The sequence below is a fragment of the Vigna unguiculata genome, chromosome 5, assembly GCF_037176805.1.
Source record: "Vigna unguiculata cultivar grain cowpea cultivar isolate G323 ecotype 2 chromosome 5, ASM3717680v1, whole genome shotgun sequence".
In the NCBI taxonomy this organism is placed as follows: Eukaryota; Viridiplantae; Streptophyta; class Magnoliopsida; order Fabales; family Fabaceae; genus Vigna; species Vigna unguiculata.
Window position 1 is genome coordinate 37,167,363 of NC_140796.1, and position 19,021 is coordinate 37,186,383.

A 19,021-nucleotide genomic window follows, 5' to 3' on the forward strand; every position below is an offset into this window, starting at 1 on the left:
ATCAACGTTGCGTTGATTCAGATTTGCCAGTTCTTGTTGCATCTTCGCCTGGCCTTCCAAGATGGCGGCTAGGTCAGGGGTGATGCTAGCAGGTCCTGAGGGACTAGCATCCGCCTGCTTGTTCACTCCAGCTCTTTTGCGGGTTGAAACCATCTTCAGAGAAAAATGGGTACTAAGGTGTTGTCTCGTGCCCCACGGCGGGCGCCAATTGTTCCTGCAGAAGGACAAACAAGATAAGTTAGGCACGAGCGTCACCTTACCCATGTAGTCCACTATCTCCTTAGTTGGCCTCTTCCCGGTTGATACATGTCGGCTTGGACCCAGGAGGGGTTACCTGCAGAAGGGACTCCAAAGCTTAAGTGAGTCAAAGCTCTTCAAAGGTCAAATCAGGTGATTAATGGAGTGATGAATGTGTAACATCCCGCCAGGATATTACTAATTTATAAATAACTAAATAGAATAATTAAAACAACGCATTTAATAATACCTCATTTTCCCAAAACGCGGGAAAATTTAAAGCTTTATTATTTGTGCAGATAATTTAAAAGTGTTCATTACAAAACTAAAACCTCAATAACATCAAGTCACTCCTCAGGGTTTACAATTGTTTTCAAAAACAAGTAAATACATAAGAAAAGTTTCCCCAGATCAATCCCCTCTCCGCGCCTAAGCTGCACCTGAGCCACCTGCATCACCAGCATCTGCTCCCGTGTACCGCGTACACGATCATCGCCACACACACGCAGATAGGGTGAGCTTAACAGATAAAACACATATATATACAAAACTATAAACACATATATATAAATCAGTATTCATACACATATCATCACTTAAATTAACTTCCCACATTGCCCTATATTTTTATTCTCTCAATTCAATCTCCAATACGTTTATTCGTGTTCTACTTCGTCTGCTAATTACTTCAAGGTGACTTGCTGCCATACCTATCGGCCACAACCGATAGAGCACGTGCGGGAATACATGCTACGGATCATACACCGCAACGCCAGGTAGAGTTCCCACATACGAACAAAGTCCGTATCGTCCCAAGACTACCAAACTCGTCAGCCAACAACTGAGGAGGGCAATCTATCTGGACCCATCCGTACTGGCCACAACCAGCACACTCATACCGGCCACACTCGCCAACCCGAGCCACAACTCAAAGGTTCCTCGTGTCCATCCGCCATCCCGAGTCACAACTCAAGAGATGCTATTCCGAGCCACAACTCAAGGAATACCACGTGCTTAACCCCTATCCCGAGCCACAACTCAAGGGATACGTTCCGAGCAACAACTCAAGGAACTCCAGCAACCTCACCTCTAAAGCATTACCAGAAACCTTGTAGAACACCCTACGAAGTCCATCAACTAGGAGTCACAGCAGCTAAATCGCCTAGCGGGGGACACGTACCGCTAGACGCCACAGCTTCCAGACCGCCTGGCGGGGGACACGTACCGCCAGGCGCAAAGCGCCTCAATTATACAGACTTATCAGCTACCGCCTGGCGGGTCAAGCCACACCGCCAGGCGCCACCGCTTCATACCCATCACTGTTCTCACTACCGCCTGGCGGAATACCTCTCACCGCCAGGCGCCTCCTGGTAATCAGACCCCCTGTACTGCTGCTACCGCCTGGCAGTTTGAATCCCGCCGCCAGGCGCCGTCTCAGAATGGCGTCACGTGCTGGTTTATCTGCACTCCACCCCTAGGTTATTCCCCATACTTGCTCTGTACTACCTGAATCACTTGTTTTTTTTTTGATGAATATGTTACCCCAATACTAGCTTTATTCATTCAAGTCCTCTCATCCTATCTTGCCTATGCATTACACTAATTAAGGTTATTTAGAAGATTCTCCCCCTTCAACCACATATTATCCAACTACACATTTTCCCCTAGTCTGACCACCACATGATTAATCCTTCCAGTGTGCTCACATGAAATCCTCCTCTATTTGGTACCAAGTCTGACCAAAAGCACTCCCTTCACTATGGTATTTTTCAGCCTTAAGACCTATCTGTCAACATTCTCTTCTCTTTGTCCACCCCATAATTGACCCCATCTTATTAGTCATACTTAAGTCTACACTCTCCAAATTTTCCAATTTATCTCGTAGACAAATTTGTTCACACCCAATATTATTACCCCACTCCACCAATTTCCACTCCTTCAGCCCGAACCAGTCCAACCAGACCTTCAGTCTACCAGTGTTGTAACGCTGCCGCCTGGCGGTAACTAATCTCCCGCCAGGCGATGTACCAGACCCGAGAGCCATCCTGTTATCTTTCGCCACTGTTAACCCTCACAACTATCACCTATCATATATCTTAATACAATTCCTCCTATTTTGGCATAACAATTCCAACAATTTCAGCCTCCCCACATCTCACTACCACCCTACCTCGCAAGGATCACGACAATTTCATCCCAAGAGCACTCCGCTTTCATCTCCGTCACATTAAATCACTGTTTCATTCATTCCTACCTACTATCGCGTAAACTGCACACCATGTAATATCCAATTCGTCTATTGTTAATCACCAATAGCTTTTCCACCGATTAGATTTAACCCAGAACTCCAGAAAACCCTAAATCAGGAAAAAAATGGCCTCGCGCTGCCTGGCGGTTCAACCAACCCTGCCAGGTGCTTCATCTGAAACCCAGAAATTTAGTGTAAATCCAAGCGTCGCCTGGCGGCCGGGAATGTGCCGCCAGGCGGTTCCCCTCCCAGAGTCCCCAAAACTCACATAAATAGATGAGTCGACTGGCGGTGATTCATCACCCGCCAGGCGGTTTCTGGAAAATTTCCAGAAACGCAGAAATCCAAGCACACAGCAGCAGATATACATTCAATTATAAAACATCACATGTAATTATTCTTTTCAAACAAAAATCGCGGAGTCCAGCTCCCCTAACCTGGTTCTCCTTCGCTTAAGCTTTGACAATTTGTAGGATCCCCTTTGATCACCCACCTTCCTTGCTTCCTCTCTATTCAGCCACGTGAATTCACCCAGAACCCCTCACACCCTCTCAGATTTTCGCTCTCTCTTTTAGGTACAGTTAACAGCTTATCAAACCTTAGCCCTTAACCTAATTTTCCTTTTTAAAGTGTGCCTAAACTAAGGGATTAATTTCTAAAACGAAAATGGCATTCAATGAGACCTAATGTGCCATTCAATCCTTCCCTTGGCTGCCCTTCCAGCCTCCTTTGGCTGCCCACTCACTTAGGTTTTCCTCCCCACCTTTCCATATTCACGTCAAAACCAAAAATGCCAAAAATATAAAGTTTAATGTAAGTTCTCCAAGACTTGAACCCGCAACCATGCAATTGCCCAATCAATATCAAACCATTTATCCAATCCATATTTCATGCTAGGAACTACAATTCAAGCATCATAACATACAAGAACATGTTTTCATAATTTTAAATAACAAAACCATAACATCAAAAATTAGCATACATAGGACTCGAACCCAAGTCCTCTCGCACAATCAAAGTGCTCTCAACCACATAAGCTAGCACTTTTCCACGTCATACCAACCATAATTTAATGTCATAATTATTACCCCTCCCGTATTTATTAATTAATTATTTATTTAATTAATTAAATTCTACGGGTCTTACAGAATGCGTACCTTTAATTACTGGGGTCCACGTGTATTTATAGAGTATTAATTATGTCTGGTTATGCCATGGGCCGGGCCTTGACTTAGGCTCTAGTTTGGGCTGTAAGTGGGTCTGGTCTTAACCCATGCCCTTAGATTTGATTACTGTGGGCTTATTGAACATAAGGGGGATTTTGGTAGGCGTATTAAGGTACTCGGCCTAAACCGACTAGGCCGATGTTATCGGTTCAGGCCAGCTAGGCTTAGACCAGTTTAACCTAGGCCGGTTACCTGAATGTTTTGGTGTATAGGTATGGTGATCATTTTACTATTATTTCGTTAAGTTGGCTTGGTGTGGTACACCAGTCCCCCAGCCTTGGCCGATATAGGTGTCGATCAATGGTGATATGTGTTGATATGTTAGCGGGGCTGGCTAGGTGTGGTACAAGTCCTAATTTTCGTCAATTTGGTCTTTTTTGGTAGTGACGTTTAAATTGTTAACGAAATGTGAACAATGTATGCCACATGTCAAATTATGATTTTTTATTTTTTTCTTAATTTAAAAAAAGTTGTTCACGTGTCAACTTAACATTGTGACATATGGTGGTGTCAAGTTAGTGTCAAGTCAATGTCTGTGTCATGTGTCAAGTCAATATCAATGTCACATGTCAATGTTAGTGCCACATGTTAGTATCTTTACCCAATTCAATCCCAATTTTTATAAAATTTTCAATTTAGTCCTAATTTTCATTAATTTTATTCAATTCAGTTTGAAGTTTGTCCCTCTCCAAACTAAGACCAAATTTAATTTTTATATAAATGTTATACTGAAATTTTTAATAAAATTCACATGCTTATTAAATATTACTTTCATTATTTTTAAACAAACCTTAACTATATTATTGGAATATAATTATTAGATATATGCTTGATTTTTGCTACTTGTAAAAAAATAGGATTAGAGTTGGTTTAAAAGTAGTGAAGAATTTTCCATCTAAATTTAAAATAATGACGTATTTTCCTTCTAATTTTAAAACTAATGAAGGATTTTCCTTCTAATTTTAAATCAACTCTAACCTTATTTTTTACATGTAGCAAAAATCAAACATAAATCTAATAATTTTCTTCCACGATATGGTTAGGGTGATTTAAAAATAATGAAAGAAATATTTAACATAAATGTGAATTTTAATAAAACTATCAATATAACATTTATATAAAAATTAAATTTGATCAATTTGGAGTAGAACAAAATTAAGATTGAATTGAACATAATTAACAAAAAATAGGACTAAATTGAACAAATTAACGAAAATTGAAACTAAATTAAATATAAGACACTAACACATGACACTGACACTAATACGTGGCACTAATATTGACTTGACATGTGACACTAACATGGATACATGACAGTGATACGTGGCACTAATATTGACTTGACATATGGCACTGACATGGACTTGACATATGACACTAACAATACTACATGTCACAATGTTGTCGTAACACATGGATAACTTTTTTTTTTAAATTAAGAAAAAAATAAATAAATAACTCATAAATTTACACGTGACACAAAGTGTTCACCTTCCATTAGCGATTTAAATGGTGTTACCAAAAATGACCAAATTGACATAAATTGACAAAAATGGAACCTTATTGAACACTTGAAAAAAAGAGGACCAAATTTACAAAGTAGACAAAAGTAAAAACCAAAATTATATTTAACCCTTTTTTATGTGTGGGTTGGTGAACCAACTTGGCTCACCATGGATTCTTAGTAGGTTGGGTTCATTTTTTTCCCGTACTGAAATTTGCAAAAAAAAAAAATTTAACCCAACCTAACTCAAACGCATGATGAGTCAAGTTTACTCGCTGGTTTTAACCGAATTTGATAGCTCTACTTACACCCATAAGAGACAAATTTTTAATTCTCATGGGTCCTAAAATGTACTTCTATGTGCTATACAATATAAATTAGACAAACATCATCAAAATAACATCAAACTCAATATTGTGTATTAACCTTGCTATCCAACGATTTGCATGCGACATGATCAACATATCTTAGTAAAGGAGAAAATCCTTATTGCTACTCTTGCTCCTCATATCCCTTACAATTTTAGCCAAGGGATCTACATCCAAAGGCTTAGTACCTGTTGCAGCTTCACCACAATTCCTTCTAAGCATTGAGGTAGTAGATCTTTGTCTTTGTCTACCTTCAGTTTGGCTTGCACCGCCGCTAGTCCTACCCTTAATGATGTATTTCTCATGTCAAATATAATATTAAGATTAAATTAATCATATAACAGACATCGATGCACGTATACATTTGCACTAATAAATTTGAATATACATTTAAAAATGCACTCTAGAATAGTTTTGAAAATACCTTCCAAAATGATTATCTTTAAATGTATTTTTTTAATATATTTTGGAATGTTCATTCCTGGAGATATTTTTTAGTCTAAGAAAATCTTCTAAAATGAAAATTTCAAAATACATTAAAAAATACATTTAAAAAAAAATTATTTCCAAATTTAAAAATATTTTTTAAAATAATAGTTTTGGAATATATTTTTTAAAATGAATTCCGGAATGGACATTTGAGAAACATTAGAAAAAAAACATTTTAGCCCTCCCCGAAAACAGAACCACCACCCTACCCACACCCAGATCGCATAAAAAAGTTTAATATCTTACCTCTTGCGGAGAAAAGATGCAGAAATGCCAACCTTCAAAGGAAAACAAACACGGCCAATGTTTAATGTCCAGGGTTAAGGTGAAGGAAGCCGCGACGCTGAAGAAGGAAGAAAGAAGGGAAAACAATGAATGATACGTGAATTTATGGTTTGTATTTTTTTCTTCATTTGTTTATTAGATTTAATTTCTATTATTTTATAATTTATGTATTAATTATTTAATTTTAGATTATTTATATTTTGTATAAGTACATTAAATAAAATTTTATTATTTTAAAAATTTTCTAGTTATTTTTACTTTGTTAATTTTTAATTAATAATGATAATTGTTTTTAAATATTTTACTTTATAATATCTAGATTAATTATATTTAATTATTTTTGAATAATTTTGACTTATTTATTATTTGTTAGCTTTTAATGTTTTTATTTATTTATATGATTTTATTTATAAGATTTAATTTCAAATTTTTTATATTATATATTAATTATTTAATTTTAGATTCTATATTAAATAAAACTATATACAGGTAATGAAAATCCGGTATGTTAACTATTTATTTAAAATTGATATTTGTAAACCGTCGTTCCAATTCCTGTAACATCCTGTTTTTATAGTTTTAAACTATTTAACAAAACATTTAAATTTTAATAGTTCAGAAGCAGATAATGACAGGCCAGTATGAAATATGATACAGTCATCCTCAAAATAACCATACATACAGCTTATACTAAACACAAGTTTACAAAACACCCTAAGCATCTACTGGAGGAACATGTGACTAGCACTACTGGAAAACATCCTGGAAACCCAAAATCAACGCCTGTCTAGGAAGGGTATATCTTCGCCTGCACTTTTACCTGCTCACGCCATTCAGTATAGGACGATCATTGCAAGGGTAGAAGACACACAGAACACAAAAGAACTAGAAGGGTAAGCTAACTTGAACAAAGAGCAAATCATACAATTTTATACTAAGACAGAAAACAGACTTCCATTCCACAATCCACTAAATCATCCAATTAATTCTGACCATAACACCACACATCATTCTAGACTCGATATCCGGATTATGTAAGTGGCATTGGAGCTCTTGGTGACTTGCACCTGAGATGGTTCCTAAACTCTGCAGAGTTTTAGGCACAAGGGGTATTCACCCAACCACTCTCAAGGTAAATCCCATCACCTCTATGATGGATCGGTTTCATAGACCAGGACCTCCTGCTACTTCCCCCGACATAATCCATCATGCTCTACTTGAGTCTTAATGGTTACTGGAAGCGTCAGGATATCACCAATCTGAGTCCTCATGCCCTTACAATTACTAAACCATATTCCTTAGGATTTTCCCTTGAAATCCTAACTCTAACATACTTCCATTCACATCAAGTTCATACTCAATTCCTTCATACAGTCTAACATGCATAAGGATCACATGCATTATCAACCAGCATTATCTTAAGGCAACCAATCAAGCATCAAGAAATCAAAACAGTGGGAAAACCAATATTCTACAGGAAATCTCGCTTAGGCTAGATGGTCTCGCCTAGGCTAGAGAGTCAATCTCGCTTAGGCGAGTTGATCTCGCCTGGGCAAGACATCATACAGTGGCGAATTACAAATCCTGGGCGAACTCTCGCTCAGGCTAGACTGGCTCGCCTAGACGAGATGTCATCTCGCTCAGGTGACCCCAGCTCGCCTAGGCGAGATTTCGCACAATTGACAGGGGTGAGCTTCTGGTATTTTCGCTCAGGCGAGATCAACTCGCCTAGGCGAAACTACCAGAAATCCTCCCTGTTCTGCACATGCAAGCTCGCTCAAAGACATCTACCACTCAATTTCACACACCAACAGTTTCAATCATCAATTACACAAACAATCATGCAATTAAAACACTCGCGAATACAATCTACATCAAAATGAGTTACAAAATTAGCTTCCCTTACCTATTCTTGAGTTAAAGTTTGAGTGGAGGCAACCTAGGAGAGGGGGCAGAATTCCTCAACTGAACCTAAGAGAAGAATTCATGATCCAGTCACAAGGAGAGGACGAACACATGGTTAGGATTTGAATGGAAGCAGGAAATTCGAGTTGAATTTCGGATTTGAACATTGAGTTACAAGAGAGACTTACCTAAGAGAAGAGAAGCTGTGAGTGGAGGCAGCAGGGGGATTGGCAGTGACCACTTCTCTAGAATCTGAGCATGGAAAAAAAAAACTGAGACTGTGAGATGGTAGCACAGAGTAGATTGGTTAGGAGAGAATTTGGGCAATGGAGAAGGATAAAAGGAAGTGAAGAAAATAAAAAATGGAAGGAGTGACTGGTGTTCTTAACTGATAAAAGAGTAGTGGAAAAAGGGGTATCACATTCTCCCCAACAACAAAAATTTTCGACCCGAAAATTGAGACTTACCAGAGAACAAGTGCGGATATGACTTTTTCACGTCCTCTTCCAATTCCCAAGTGGAGTCACCTGTCCTCTTGTCCCAAATGACCTGGACTAGTCTGATGGATTTCCCTTTGAGCTGCCTCATCTGAACATCTCCTAAGCTCTCGGGTTGAACTTCCATTGTAAGATCTCCTCTAATCTGCAGATCTTCCATCTCGAGTATATGGGAAGGGTCAGGCACATACTTTCGGAGCTGGGATACATGAAACACTGAATGGAGGTTGGCTAGAGAAGGAGGTAGGGCAATCTCATATGCCACTGGTCCAACCCTCTTCAGGATCTGGTATGGACCGACGAACCTAGGAGACAACTTCTTCTGACAGATGGCTCTCCCCAAGCCAGTAGTCGGGGTAATTCTAAAGAAAACATGGTCCCCTAGTTCAAACTCTAAAGGTCTTCTCCTCTGATCAGCATATGATTTATGTCTGCTTTGAGATGCCTTCATTCTTTCTTGTATGAGCTTGACCTTCTCAGTAGTCTGCCTCAGGAGCTCTGGTCCCACCACCACTGATTCCCCATCCTGATACCAGCATAAAGGCGTCCTACATCTCCTGCCATAGAGGGCCTCATAAGGTGCCATGCCAATACTGGTGTGAAAGCTGTTATTATATGTAAACTCCACCAAAGGTAGGACCTCATCCCACGCACCCAGATGGTCCAGTACGCACGCCCGTAAGAGATCCTCAAGAGACTGGATGGTTCTCTCGGACTGCCCATCGGTCTGAGGGTGGTAAGCGGAGCTCATAGCCAATCTGCTACCCATAGCATCCTGCAGCGTCTGCCAGAAGCGGGAGGTGAATCGTGGGTCTCTATCAGAGACTATGCTCGATGGCACACCATGTAACCTCACGATCTCACTGATATACAACTGTGCTAGCTTCGCCATAGACATCCTTAAATTCACTGCTAGGAAGTGAGCACTCTTGGTGAGACGGTCTACTATCACCCATATAGCATCATGGTTTCTCACGATCCGAGGTAAATGGGTGACAAAGTCCATAGCAATGCTATCCCATTTCCACTCGGGTATCTCAAGCTGCTGAAGCATTCCCCCCGGCCTCTGGTGTTCTATCTTAGCCTTCTGACAGGTTAAACATGACGATACATATCGAGCGACATCTTGCTTCATGCCCGACCACCAGAACGATTCCTTCAAATCATGATACATTTTAGTCATGCCTGGGTGCATGCTAAAACGACTCTTGTGCCCTTCCTCAAGAATCATACCTTTCAACTCTAAATCTTCAGGTATGCAAACCCTGCCTCTGAATCTCAGTATTCCATCATCTCCCATCAAGAAATCTTTGGCCTTCTCAGTGCCAAGTAACTCTACCGTCCTGTGTAGCTTGGGATCCGATGGCTGCTTCTCCTTTATCAGATTAAGGAAATCATTAGACACAGTGAGATGGTTACATCTAATGACTCCCTCATCCAAAATCACCTGCAGCTGCATATCTCTAAACTGCTCCACCAAATCCAACTCCCTGACCATCATGTGAGATGCATGAACCGCCTTTCTGCTTAAGGCGTCAGCCACCACATTCGCCTTTCCCGGGTGGTACAACAACTCGAAATCAAAGTCTTTGAGAAACTCCATCCACCGCCTCTGCCTCATGTTTAACTCTTTCTGGTCAAACAGATACCTCAAACTCTTATGGTCACTGAAAACCTGAAATTGTGCACCATATAGATAGTGTCTCCAGATCTTTAGTGCAAACACCACTGCTGCCAATTCCAAGTCATGCGTGGGGTAGTTCTTCTCATGATTCTTCAACTGTCGTGAGGCATAGGCCACCACTCTCCGTTCCTGCATCAGAACACATCCCAATCCCTGATGAGAAGCATCACAGTAAACCTCAAAGGGTTTACTGGTATCAGGAATCACCAACACTGGAGCGCTAGTCAACTTTTGCTTTAGCTTTAGAAAGCTCTCTTCACACCTGTCGGTCCAAGCAAAAGGTTGATCCTTGCGGGTTAACTGGGTCAAGGGTGCTGCTATCCTGGAGAATCCTTCAATGAATCTCCTATAGCAACCTGCCAACCCCACAAAGCTCCTTATTTCAGTCACTGACTTAGGGCGTTCCCAGTTTAGCACAACTTCTACCTTAGACGGATCCACTGCTATGCCCTGGGCCGAGATCATGTGCCCCAAGAACTGAACCGAAGTCATCCAGAACTCACATTTTGACCGCTTTGCATACAACTGCTTCTCTCTCAGTATGCTCAGGACTATCTTCAGATGCTCCGCATGTTCCTCTGGAGTCCGTGAGTATATCAAGATGTCATCTATGAAAACCACCACAAACTTATCCAGGAATGGCCTGAAGATTCGGTTCATGTAGTCCATGAACAAAGCGGGGGCGTTAGTCACACCAAATGGCATCACCACATACTCGTATTGTCCGTACCTGGACCTGAAAGCGGTCTTCTGCACATCATCAGACTTGACTCGAATCTGATGGTATCCTGATCTCAAATCAATCTTGGAGAACACTGCAGCACCGTGCAACTGATCCATCAAGTCGTCAATTCTTGGCAGAGGGTACTTGTTCTTGATGGTTAGCTTATTCAGCTGCCTGTAATCCACACAAAGTCTGGAACTACCATCCTTCTTTTTAACCAGTAACATCGGCGCTCCCCAAGGCGATACACTCGGCCTGATAAACTGCTTTTCTGGCAGCTCTTCAATCTGCTTCTTCAACTCTACTAGCTCAGCCAGAGCCATTCTGTAGGGTGCTATGGACACTGGCCCTGCTCCTGGCACCAGGTCAATGGAGAACTCTATCTCCCTAGTAGGGGGTAAGCCAGGCACATCCTCAGGAAACACATCTGAGAATTCCCCCACTACCGGCGTCTCCAAAGGTCCAACCTCAATCTCAACGGACAACTGAGTCAGAATCAAGAAGCATTGAGACCCTTCCTTTATTGCCTTGTCCACCTGCTGTGAGGACACCAACAGATCCTCATCTTCTAAGCTAGGAAACAACACCTTCCTTTCGTTGCAGTCAATGAGAATGTGATTGGCAGATAGCCAATCCATCCCCAAGATGACATCTAGTCCCACCAAGGGTAAACAGATGAGGTTTACCCTGTACTCGTGTCCCTCAACCTCGATCTTGCACCTAGCACACACGGTTGAGGTTCTGACCAACCCAGAAGCAGGTGTGGACACCACCAGATCACACTGGAGCTCCTTCACCGGAAGACCCAACTCCACCACTCTAGATTCCGACACAAAAGAATGTATCGCCCCCGAATCAAACAGAACATGCAAGCTCCTACCATCTATCACACAAGACCCGATGATGAGGTTACCTGATCCAGCTGCCTCGGCACCAGTGACAGCGTACACCCGACCCGCCGCCTGTGGTCTCGCACCTCCCCTCGACGGTTGTGACTGAGGCTGTGGTGAAGGCCTCGGCACTGTGCTCCTATCAACTGGGCAATCCCTGATGAAATGGCCCACCTGGCCGCATCTATGGCATGTCCTCCTATCAGAAAGCTGGGGGCAGGCGCTCCTCAGATGGGGCCCCCTACAGTGGAAGCACTGTGGCCTAAAAGGCTGTGACTGCTGGGGCTGATGTGAGAACCTCCTGGGCCCCTAAGGCTGAGGCCTAGAGTATGGCTTCCTTCTGTCGTCATGTCTACTCGTGGACCCAGATGGTCCTCCCACCTTCAGATGAGACTTCTGCTGAGCTTCAACTTCAGCTTTAAGCTTCTCCATCACTCTTGCCTTCTCTACCAAGGCAGGGAATTCCTTGATAGAGAGTGGAGCCACCATGAGCTTGAGGTCACCCCTCAACCCATTCTCAAACTTTCTACACTGCCAGTCCTCCGCCATCTTCAGGGTGTGAAATCTGCCCAAGTGTTTAAACTTTTCAGCATACTCAGACACTGACATGTCTCCTTGCATCAGCTGCAAGAACTCAACCTCCTTCGCATACCTCACGCTATCTGGGAAGAACTCAGCATAGAACTTCTTCTTAAACAGTTCCCAGGTGATGGCCTCGTGACTATCTTCCAACATCATCTTCATGCTGGACCACCAATGCACGGCTTCTCCAGCAAGAAGATACTCGGTGTATGCGAGCCTGTTCTCTGCAGGACATCTCTTAGCGTCATAGATTCGTTCCATGTCCCGCATCCACTGATCAACTCCATCCGGGCTAACTTTGCCATCAAAGCGGGATGGATGGTGTTGTAGGAAATCCTCCAAACTCCACTCTTGCACTCGTGGCAGTGAAGCTTGGGAAGAACCAGCGGCTGAACGGTTTTCTCCTATCTGATACAGAGCTTCCAAGTGCCTCTGCTGAGTTGCTTTTGCTGCTAGTCTTGCAGTCTCCATCTGTTGCAAGGCTAGATTCTGCTGATTCACCATGTTAGCATTCTGCTGCTGCATGGTTGCTATCATCGCCTCAATTGCTCCCACCAAATGAGGATTATTTGGGTTTGGGACGGGAGGTGGAGGAGGTCTAGGTGCCATAGCTCTATTCACACAAAGAAGGAACCATCAGATTAGTCGACAGGTACAACAACTTATACCAAACACGCTACGAGGAACACACAACAGAAGCTAAGCAAGCTCATACCTACAGATCCTAAAGGAATCATTGCTCTGATACCAAAATTGTAACATCTTGTTTTCATAGTTTTAAACTATTTAACAAAACATTCAAATTTTAATAGTTCAGAAGCAGATAATGACATAGGCCAGTATGAAATATGATACAGTCATCCTCAAAATAACCATACATACAGCTTATACTAAACACAAGTTTACAAAACACCCTAAGCATCTACTGGAGGAACATGTGACTAGCACTACTGGAAAACATCCTGGAAACCCAAAGTCAACGCCTATCTAGGAAGGGTATATCTTTGCCTGCACTTTTACCTGCTCACGCCATTCAGTATAGGACGATCATTGCAAGGGTAGAAGACACACAGAACACAAAAGAACTAGAATGGTAAGCTAACTTGAACAAAGAGCAAATCATACAATTTTATACTAAGACAGAAAACAGACTTCCATTCCACAATCCACTAAATCATCCAATTAATTCTGACCATAACACCACACATCATTCTAGACTCGATATCCGGATTATGTAAGTGGCATTGGAGCTCTTGGTGACTTGCACCTGAGATGGTTCCTAAACTCTGCAGAGTTTTAGGCACAAGGGGTATTCACCCAACCACTCTCAAGGTAAATCCCATCACCTCTATGATGGATCGGTTTCATAGACCAGGACCTCCTGCTACTTCCCCCGACGTAATCCATCATGCTCTACTTGAGTCTTAATGGTTACTGGAAGCGTCAGGATATCACCAATCTGAGTCCTCATGCCCTTACATTTACTAAACCACATTCCTTAGGATTTTCCCTTGAAATCCTAACTCTAACATACTTCCATTCACATCAAGTTCATACTCAATTCCTTCATACAGTCTAACATGCATAAGGATCACATGCATTATCAACCAGCATTATCTTAAGGCAACCAATCAAGCATCAAGAAATCAAAACAGTGGGAAAACCAATATTCTGCAGGAAATCTCGCTTAGGCTAGATGGTCTCGCCTAGGCTAGAGAGTCAATCTCGCTTAGGCGAGTTGATCTCGCCTGGGCGAGACATCATACAGTGGCGAATTACAAATCCTGGGTGAACTCTCGCTCAGGCTAGACTGGCTCGCCTAGACGAGATGTCATCTCGCTCAGGTGACCCCAGCTCGCCTAGGCGAGATTTCGCACAATTGACAGGGGTGAGCTTCTGGTATTTTCGCTCAGGCGAGATCAACTCGCCTAGGCGAAACTACCAGAAATCCTTCCTGTTCTGCACATGCAAGCTCGCTCAAAGACATCTACCACTCAATTTCACACACCAACAATTTCAATCATCAATTACACAAACAATCATGCAATTAAAACACTCGCGAATACAATCTACATCAAAATGAGTTACAGAATTAGCTTCCCTTACCTATTCTTGAGTTAAAGTTTGAGTGGAGGCAACCTAGGAGAGGGGGCAGAATTCCTCAGCTGAACCTAAGAGAAGAATTCATGATCTAGTCACAAGGAGAGGACGAACACATGGTTAGGATCTGAATGGAAGCAGGAAATTCGAGTTGAATTTCGGATTTGAACATTGAGTTACAAGAGAGACTTACCTAAGAGAAGAGAAGCTGTGAGTGGAGGCAGCAGGGGGATTGGCAGTGACCACTTCTCTAGAATCTGAGCATGGAAAAAAAAAACCGAGACTGTGAGATGGTAGCACAGAGTAGATTGGTTAGGAGAGAATTTGGGCAGTGGAGAAGGATAAAAGGAAGTGAGGAAAATAAAAAATGGAAGGAGTGGCTGGTGTTCTTAACTGATAAAAGAGTAGTGGAAAAAGGGGTATCACAATTCCATTAGTTTACTTTTATTTATTTATTTTACATATAAAATTTAATTTCAGATTAGTGTTATTAAGTTACTGTTTAATTGTTTTTAGAATATATTTTATTAATAGTTATTATTTTTGTTTTAATTTTTAATTTTTTATTCATTTTATTATTTTATTTTTAATTTAATTTTTCATATATTCTTTTAGTTATATATTTTATAGTTGTTTTTACTTTGTTAATTTTTAATTAATAATGATAAATTTTTATTTAAAATATTTGTCTTTATAATATCTAGATTAATTATATTTAATTATTTTAAAGTTATTTTTACTTATTTATTAGTTGTTAGCTTTTAATCTTTTTATTTATTTATTTGATTTTATTTATAAGATTTAATTACAATTTTTTATATTTATATATTAATTATTTAATTTTAAAGTGTTTATTGTAAGACCCATTTTTATTCCTGCCCTAAAAGTTAGTGGGCTACCCTACAGTATTGGGCCTAAAGGCCGGCCCATAGGATAAAAACCTGTTTCAGTTGCCCTAACACTCACACTTTCTGCATTCTCAGATTCGCAGCCGCCTCCTTCCCTGTTTCCGCACTAGAGCTCTACTAGGGTTCCAACGTTCTTCAGACTTACGTTTAGCTTGGCCATTGTTCTGCTCACGTAAGTACCCTTAACCCTTACCGCCTCTGTTTTGTATAGCTTTCACAGTAACAGTGGAGACTCTTTTATAACTCGTTTTACCCACTGTTCCAGTTGCGAATTGGGCCCTAGAGCTGCTGTGCTCCTTGGTTACGCGTCGAAGGTCCTGTACGAACCTATTTCCAGGTACGGGAAGTTAGGGTTCTAGTTTCGACTCTTTTAGAACTGTTTTTGTGTTGGTTGTTACATTGTATGGTTGGAATCTGTCGTTTTGATGTGTGAAACGCTTTGTATGTGTTGTTTGGCCGGAAAACATGGCGGTACAGCGAAGAACAGTGGCGAGACCTGTTAATCTCGCCCAAGCGAGTCCATCTCGCCTAGGCGAGATGAAACAGGGAGCTCGCCTAAATTTTTTGCGCGAAAAGTCGCCCAGGCGGCTTGCTCAATTTTTGAGCGAGCAGGCAACTCGCCCAAGCGAGATCCCGTGTTGCCCATGCCCTAGTTTTTGGCGCTCTCACCTAGGCGAGGGCGAGGCTCGCCTGAGCGAGCACGTCTCGCCTGAGCGAGACCCCTCAGCCTGAGCGAGATGCTGGGCGAGACAGTGCTGTGATTTGGATGTTTAATGCTTCTCGAGTGATCCATGTTGGTTGAGTATGATTGTATGATGATGAACGTGTATGTAATGGAACATGAAGTATATTTTTGGCATGATTCATGAATTGTGGATGAATGGGTTGGTATGAGGCTTAACGTGAGAAATGAATGTGTGGTTTGAAATTAAAGGAACATGATATTGACATGAGACTAGGCCCCTGACTCATTGGGGTGGTGATGATCGGAGGTATGGATTTGAGATGTGATTGATATGAGGATTAAACTTCAAGGGTTGTTATGGAATTGAAAAATATAATTCAATATTCTCTTATTGCTGATTTTTGACTGTTAGTCCGTGTCAGCGTGTAAATTCCTTGAGGTCTCTAGGTTAGACCTCTGGGGTTGCGCTTCAGTGGTCGGGACGTAATTCCATGGCCCCTGTTAGTGGGTGCCCATGGTGGTGCCCCATCTGTATAACTAGGTAAGGATTCAAGGTAAGGACTGCATCCTGACACTCTAAGGGGCCAGTTAGTCTCACTTAGAGCAGACTGACTCCTGTGGTGAGAGTAGCAGGAGGCCTGAAATTCATTAAGGGCTAACCTTGTGGTGAGGGAGATATGATTCATCGTAACACTTGTAACACATAGTTCGGAGATGAGCAGCTCAGAGTCGAGCAGGAGTATTCACCCCAAGTGCGAGCGTCCGCTGAATCCGACCAAGTTATACGTATCCGGATGAGTCGAGTCGAGTCGTAGTGTATTGGATGAAGAGTCATAACATGTGTGGTTGCTATGTGGTTATGAGATGAGGAAAAATATATTTGACTGCATGATGAATATGTTGTTGGCTCTAGCTTACCCGTTTTATTGCATGGTTATGATGTATGTGGCTGTTCTCTCTTGCGATGATCATCAATTTGGTTGATGGGAGCAGATGGGCGAGGTTCTCATGGTCAACAGGCGAATGGTGATTCCGCTGCTTAGCCATTTGGGCTGGAGTTTTCCTTGTGTTTTATTTAGGGCTATGGCCCATGTATCTCCTTCTGTATTTCTACGCTACACTCTAAGTTGTATTCGTATTCAGCTATCCTGCTTTTTGGCATCGTGGTGTGCCTAGTTTTGTAGGGGTGATGTTGGGAACCCCAGGACTGCGTTGTTATGCTATCTTATGTGTGGCGTTTCCTTTAATTGCATTTATAAATTAAATGGGACGTTACATTTATATTATATATAATTATATTAAATAAAATTATATACCAATCGAAGTCCGGTTGTTAAATTAAATTTTTGTTTAAAGTTACCGGAATTCCAATTTCGTTAGTTTACTTTTTTTTATTTATTTTACATATAAAATTTAATTTCAATTTGATTAATATTATTTAGTTATTGTTTAATTGTTTTTATATTATATTTTATTAATATTTATTATTTTTTGAATTTTAAACTTCAGCTTTTATGTATTTATTTTTCTTTTAATTTGTTAATATTTTTATTCATTTTATTACTTTATTTTTAATTTTATTTTTCATATCTTTTTAGTTATATATTTTATAGTTATTTTTACTCTATTAATTTTTAATTAATAATGATAAATTTTCATTTAAAATATTTGTCTTTATAATATCTAGATTAATTATATTTAATTATTTTAAAGTTATTTTTATTTATTTATTATTTGTTAGCTTTTGATGTTTTTATTTATTTATTTAGTTTTATTTATAAGATTTAATTTCAATTTTTTTATATTTATATATTAATTGTTTATATTATATATAATTATATTAAGTAAAATTATATACAGGCAATGTAAATTCAGTTGATATTTGTATACCGGCATTACAATTCCGGTTTGTGTAAAATGAAATCAAAGTTATCATTACCATGACAGTTGGTATTCACTAAAAACAAATTTAAAATAAAAAATTAAATATTTAACAAAATATTTTATTTTTAAAAGTTGTAAAAAAAACTTAAATTAAAAAAATATATAATGAATCACAAAAAATATAAATAATTTAAAAATTTAACAATTGAAAAGTTTGTTTTCATGAAAACCGGATAACGAAATCCGTTAGATTTGTGAAGCGGATTTCTAAATCCGGTTTTTGGCAACCGGATGTCGAAAGCCGGTGTATGTGTACAAATTCGTTTTCTGGAAAATCGGATATCAAAATCCGTTTAATTTTTGAACCGGATTCCTAAATCCATTTTTGGGCAGAACTGAATGTCGAAAGTCGGGTGTATGCTTTCTAAGTTTTTTTTCTCTTTTCGAAAACCAGTAGTCACCTAACTATTTGAATTACTTTTACCTACTTGAGACAAAGGAGAGTCAGAAGGGTAAAATGGACTGCACAATTAATATTTGGGGTGCAGTAGAACTCTTTGGAGGTGTAGGGAGAAGCCCCCAAAAAAGAATTACTTTACTTTTGTCATGGCTATTTGTATATTTATAATGTTGTAAGAAATGTTTATTTTGTTGCTTCAAGCGCTTTACCACTCGGTCAAAAGCTATAGTTTTTAGTCAGGACGCATCTCTTTCTGTTTAAAAGTGTATGAATTAGAACCATTATATATACAATATATATATATATATATATATATATATATATATATATATATATATATATATA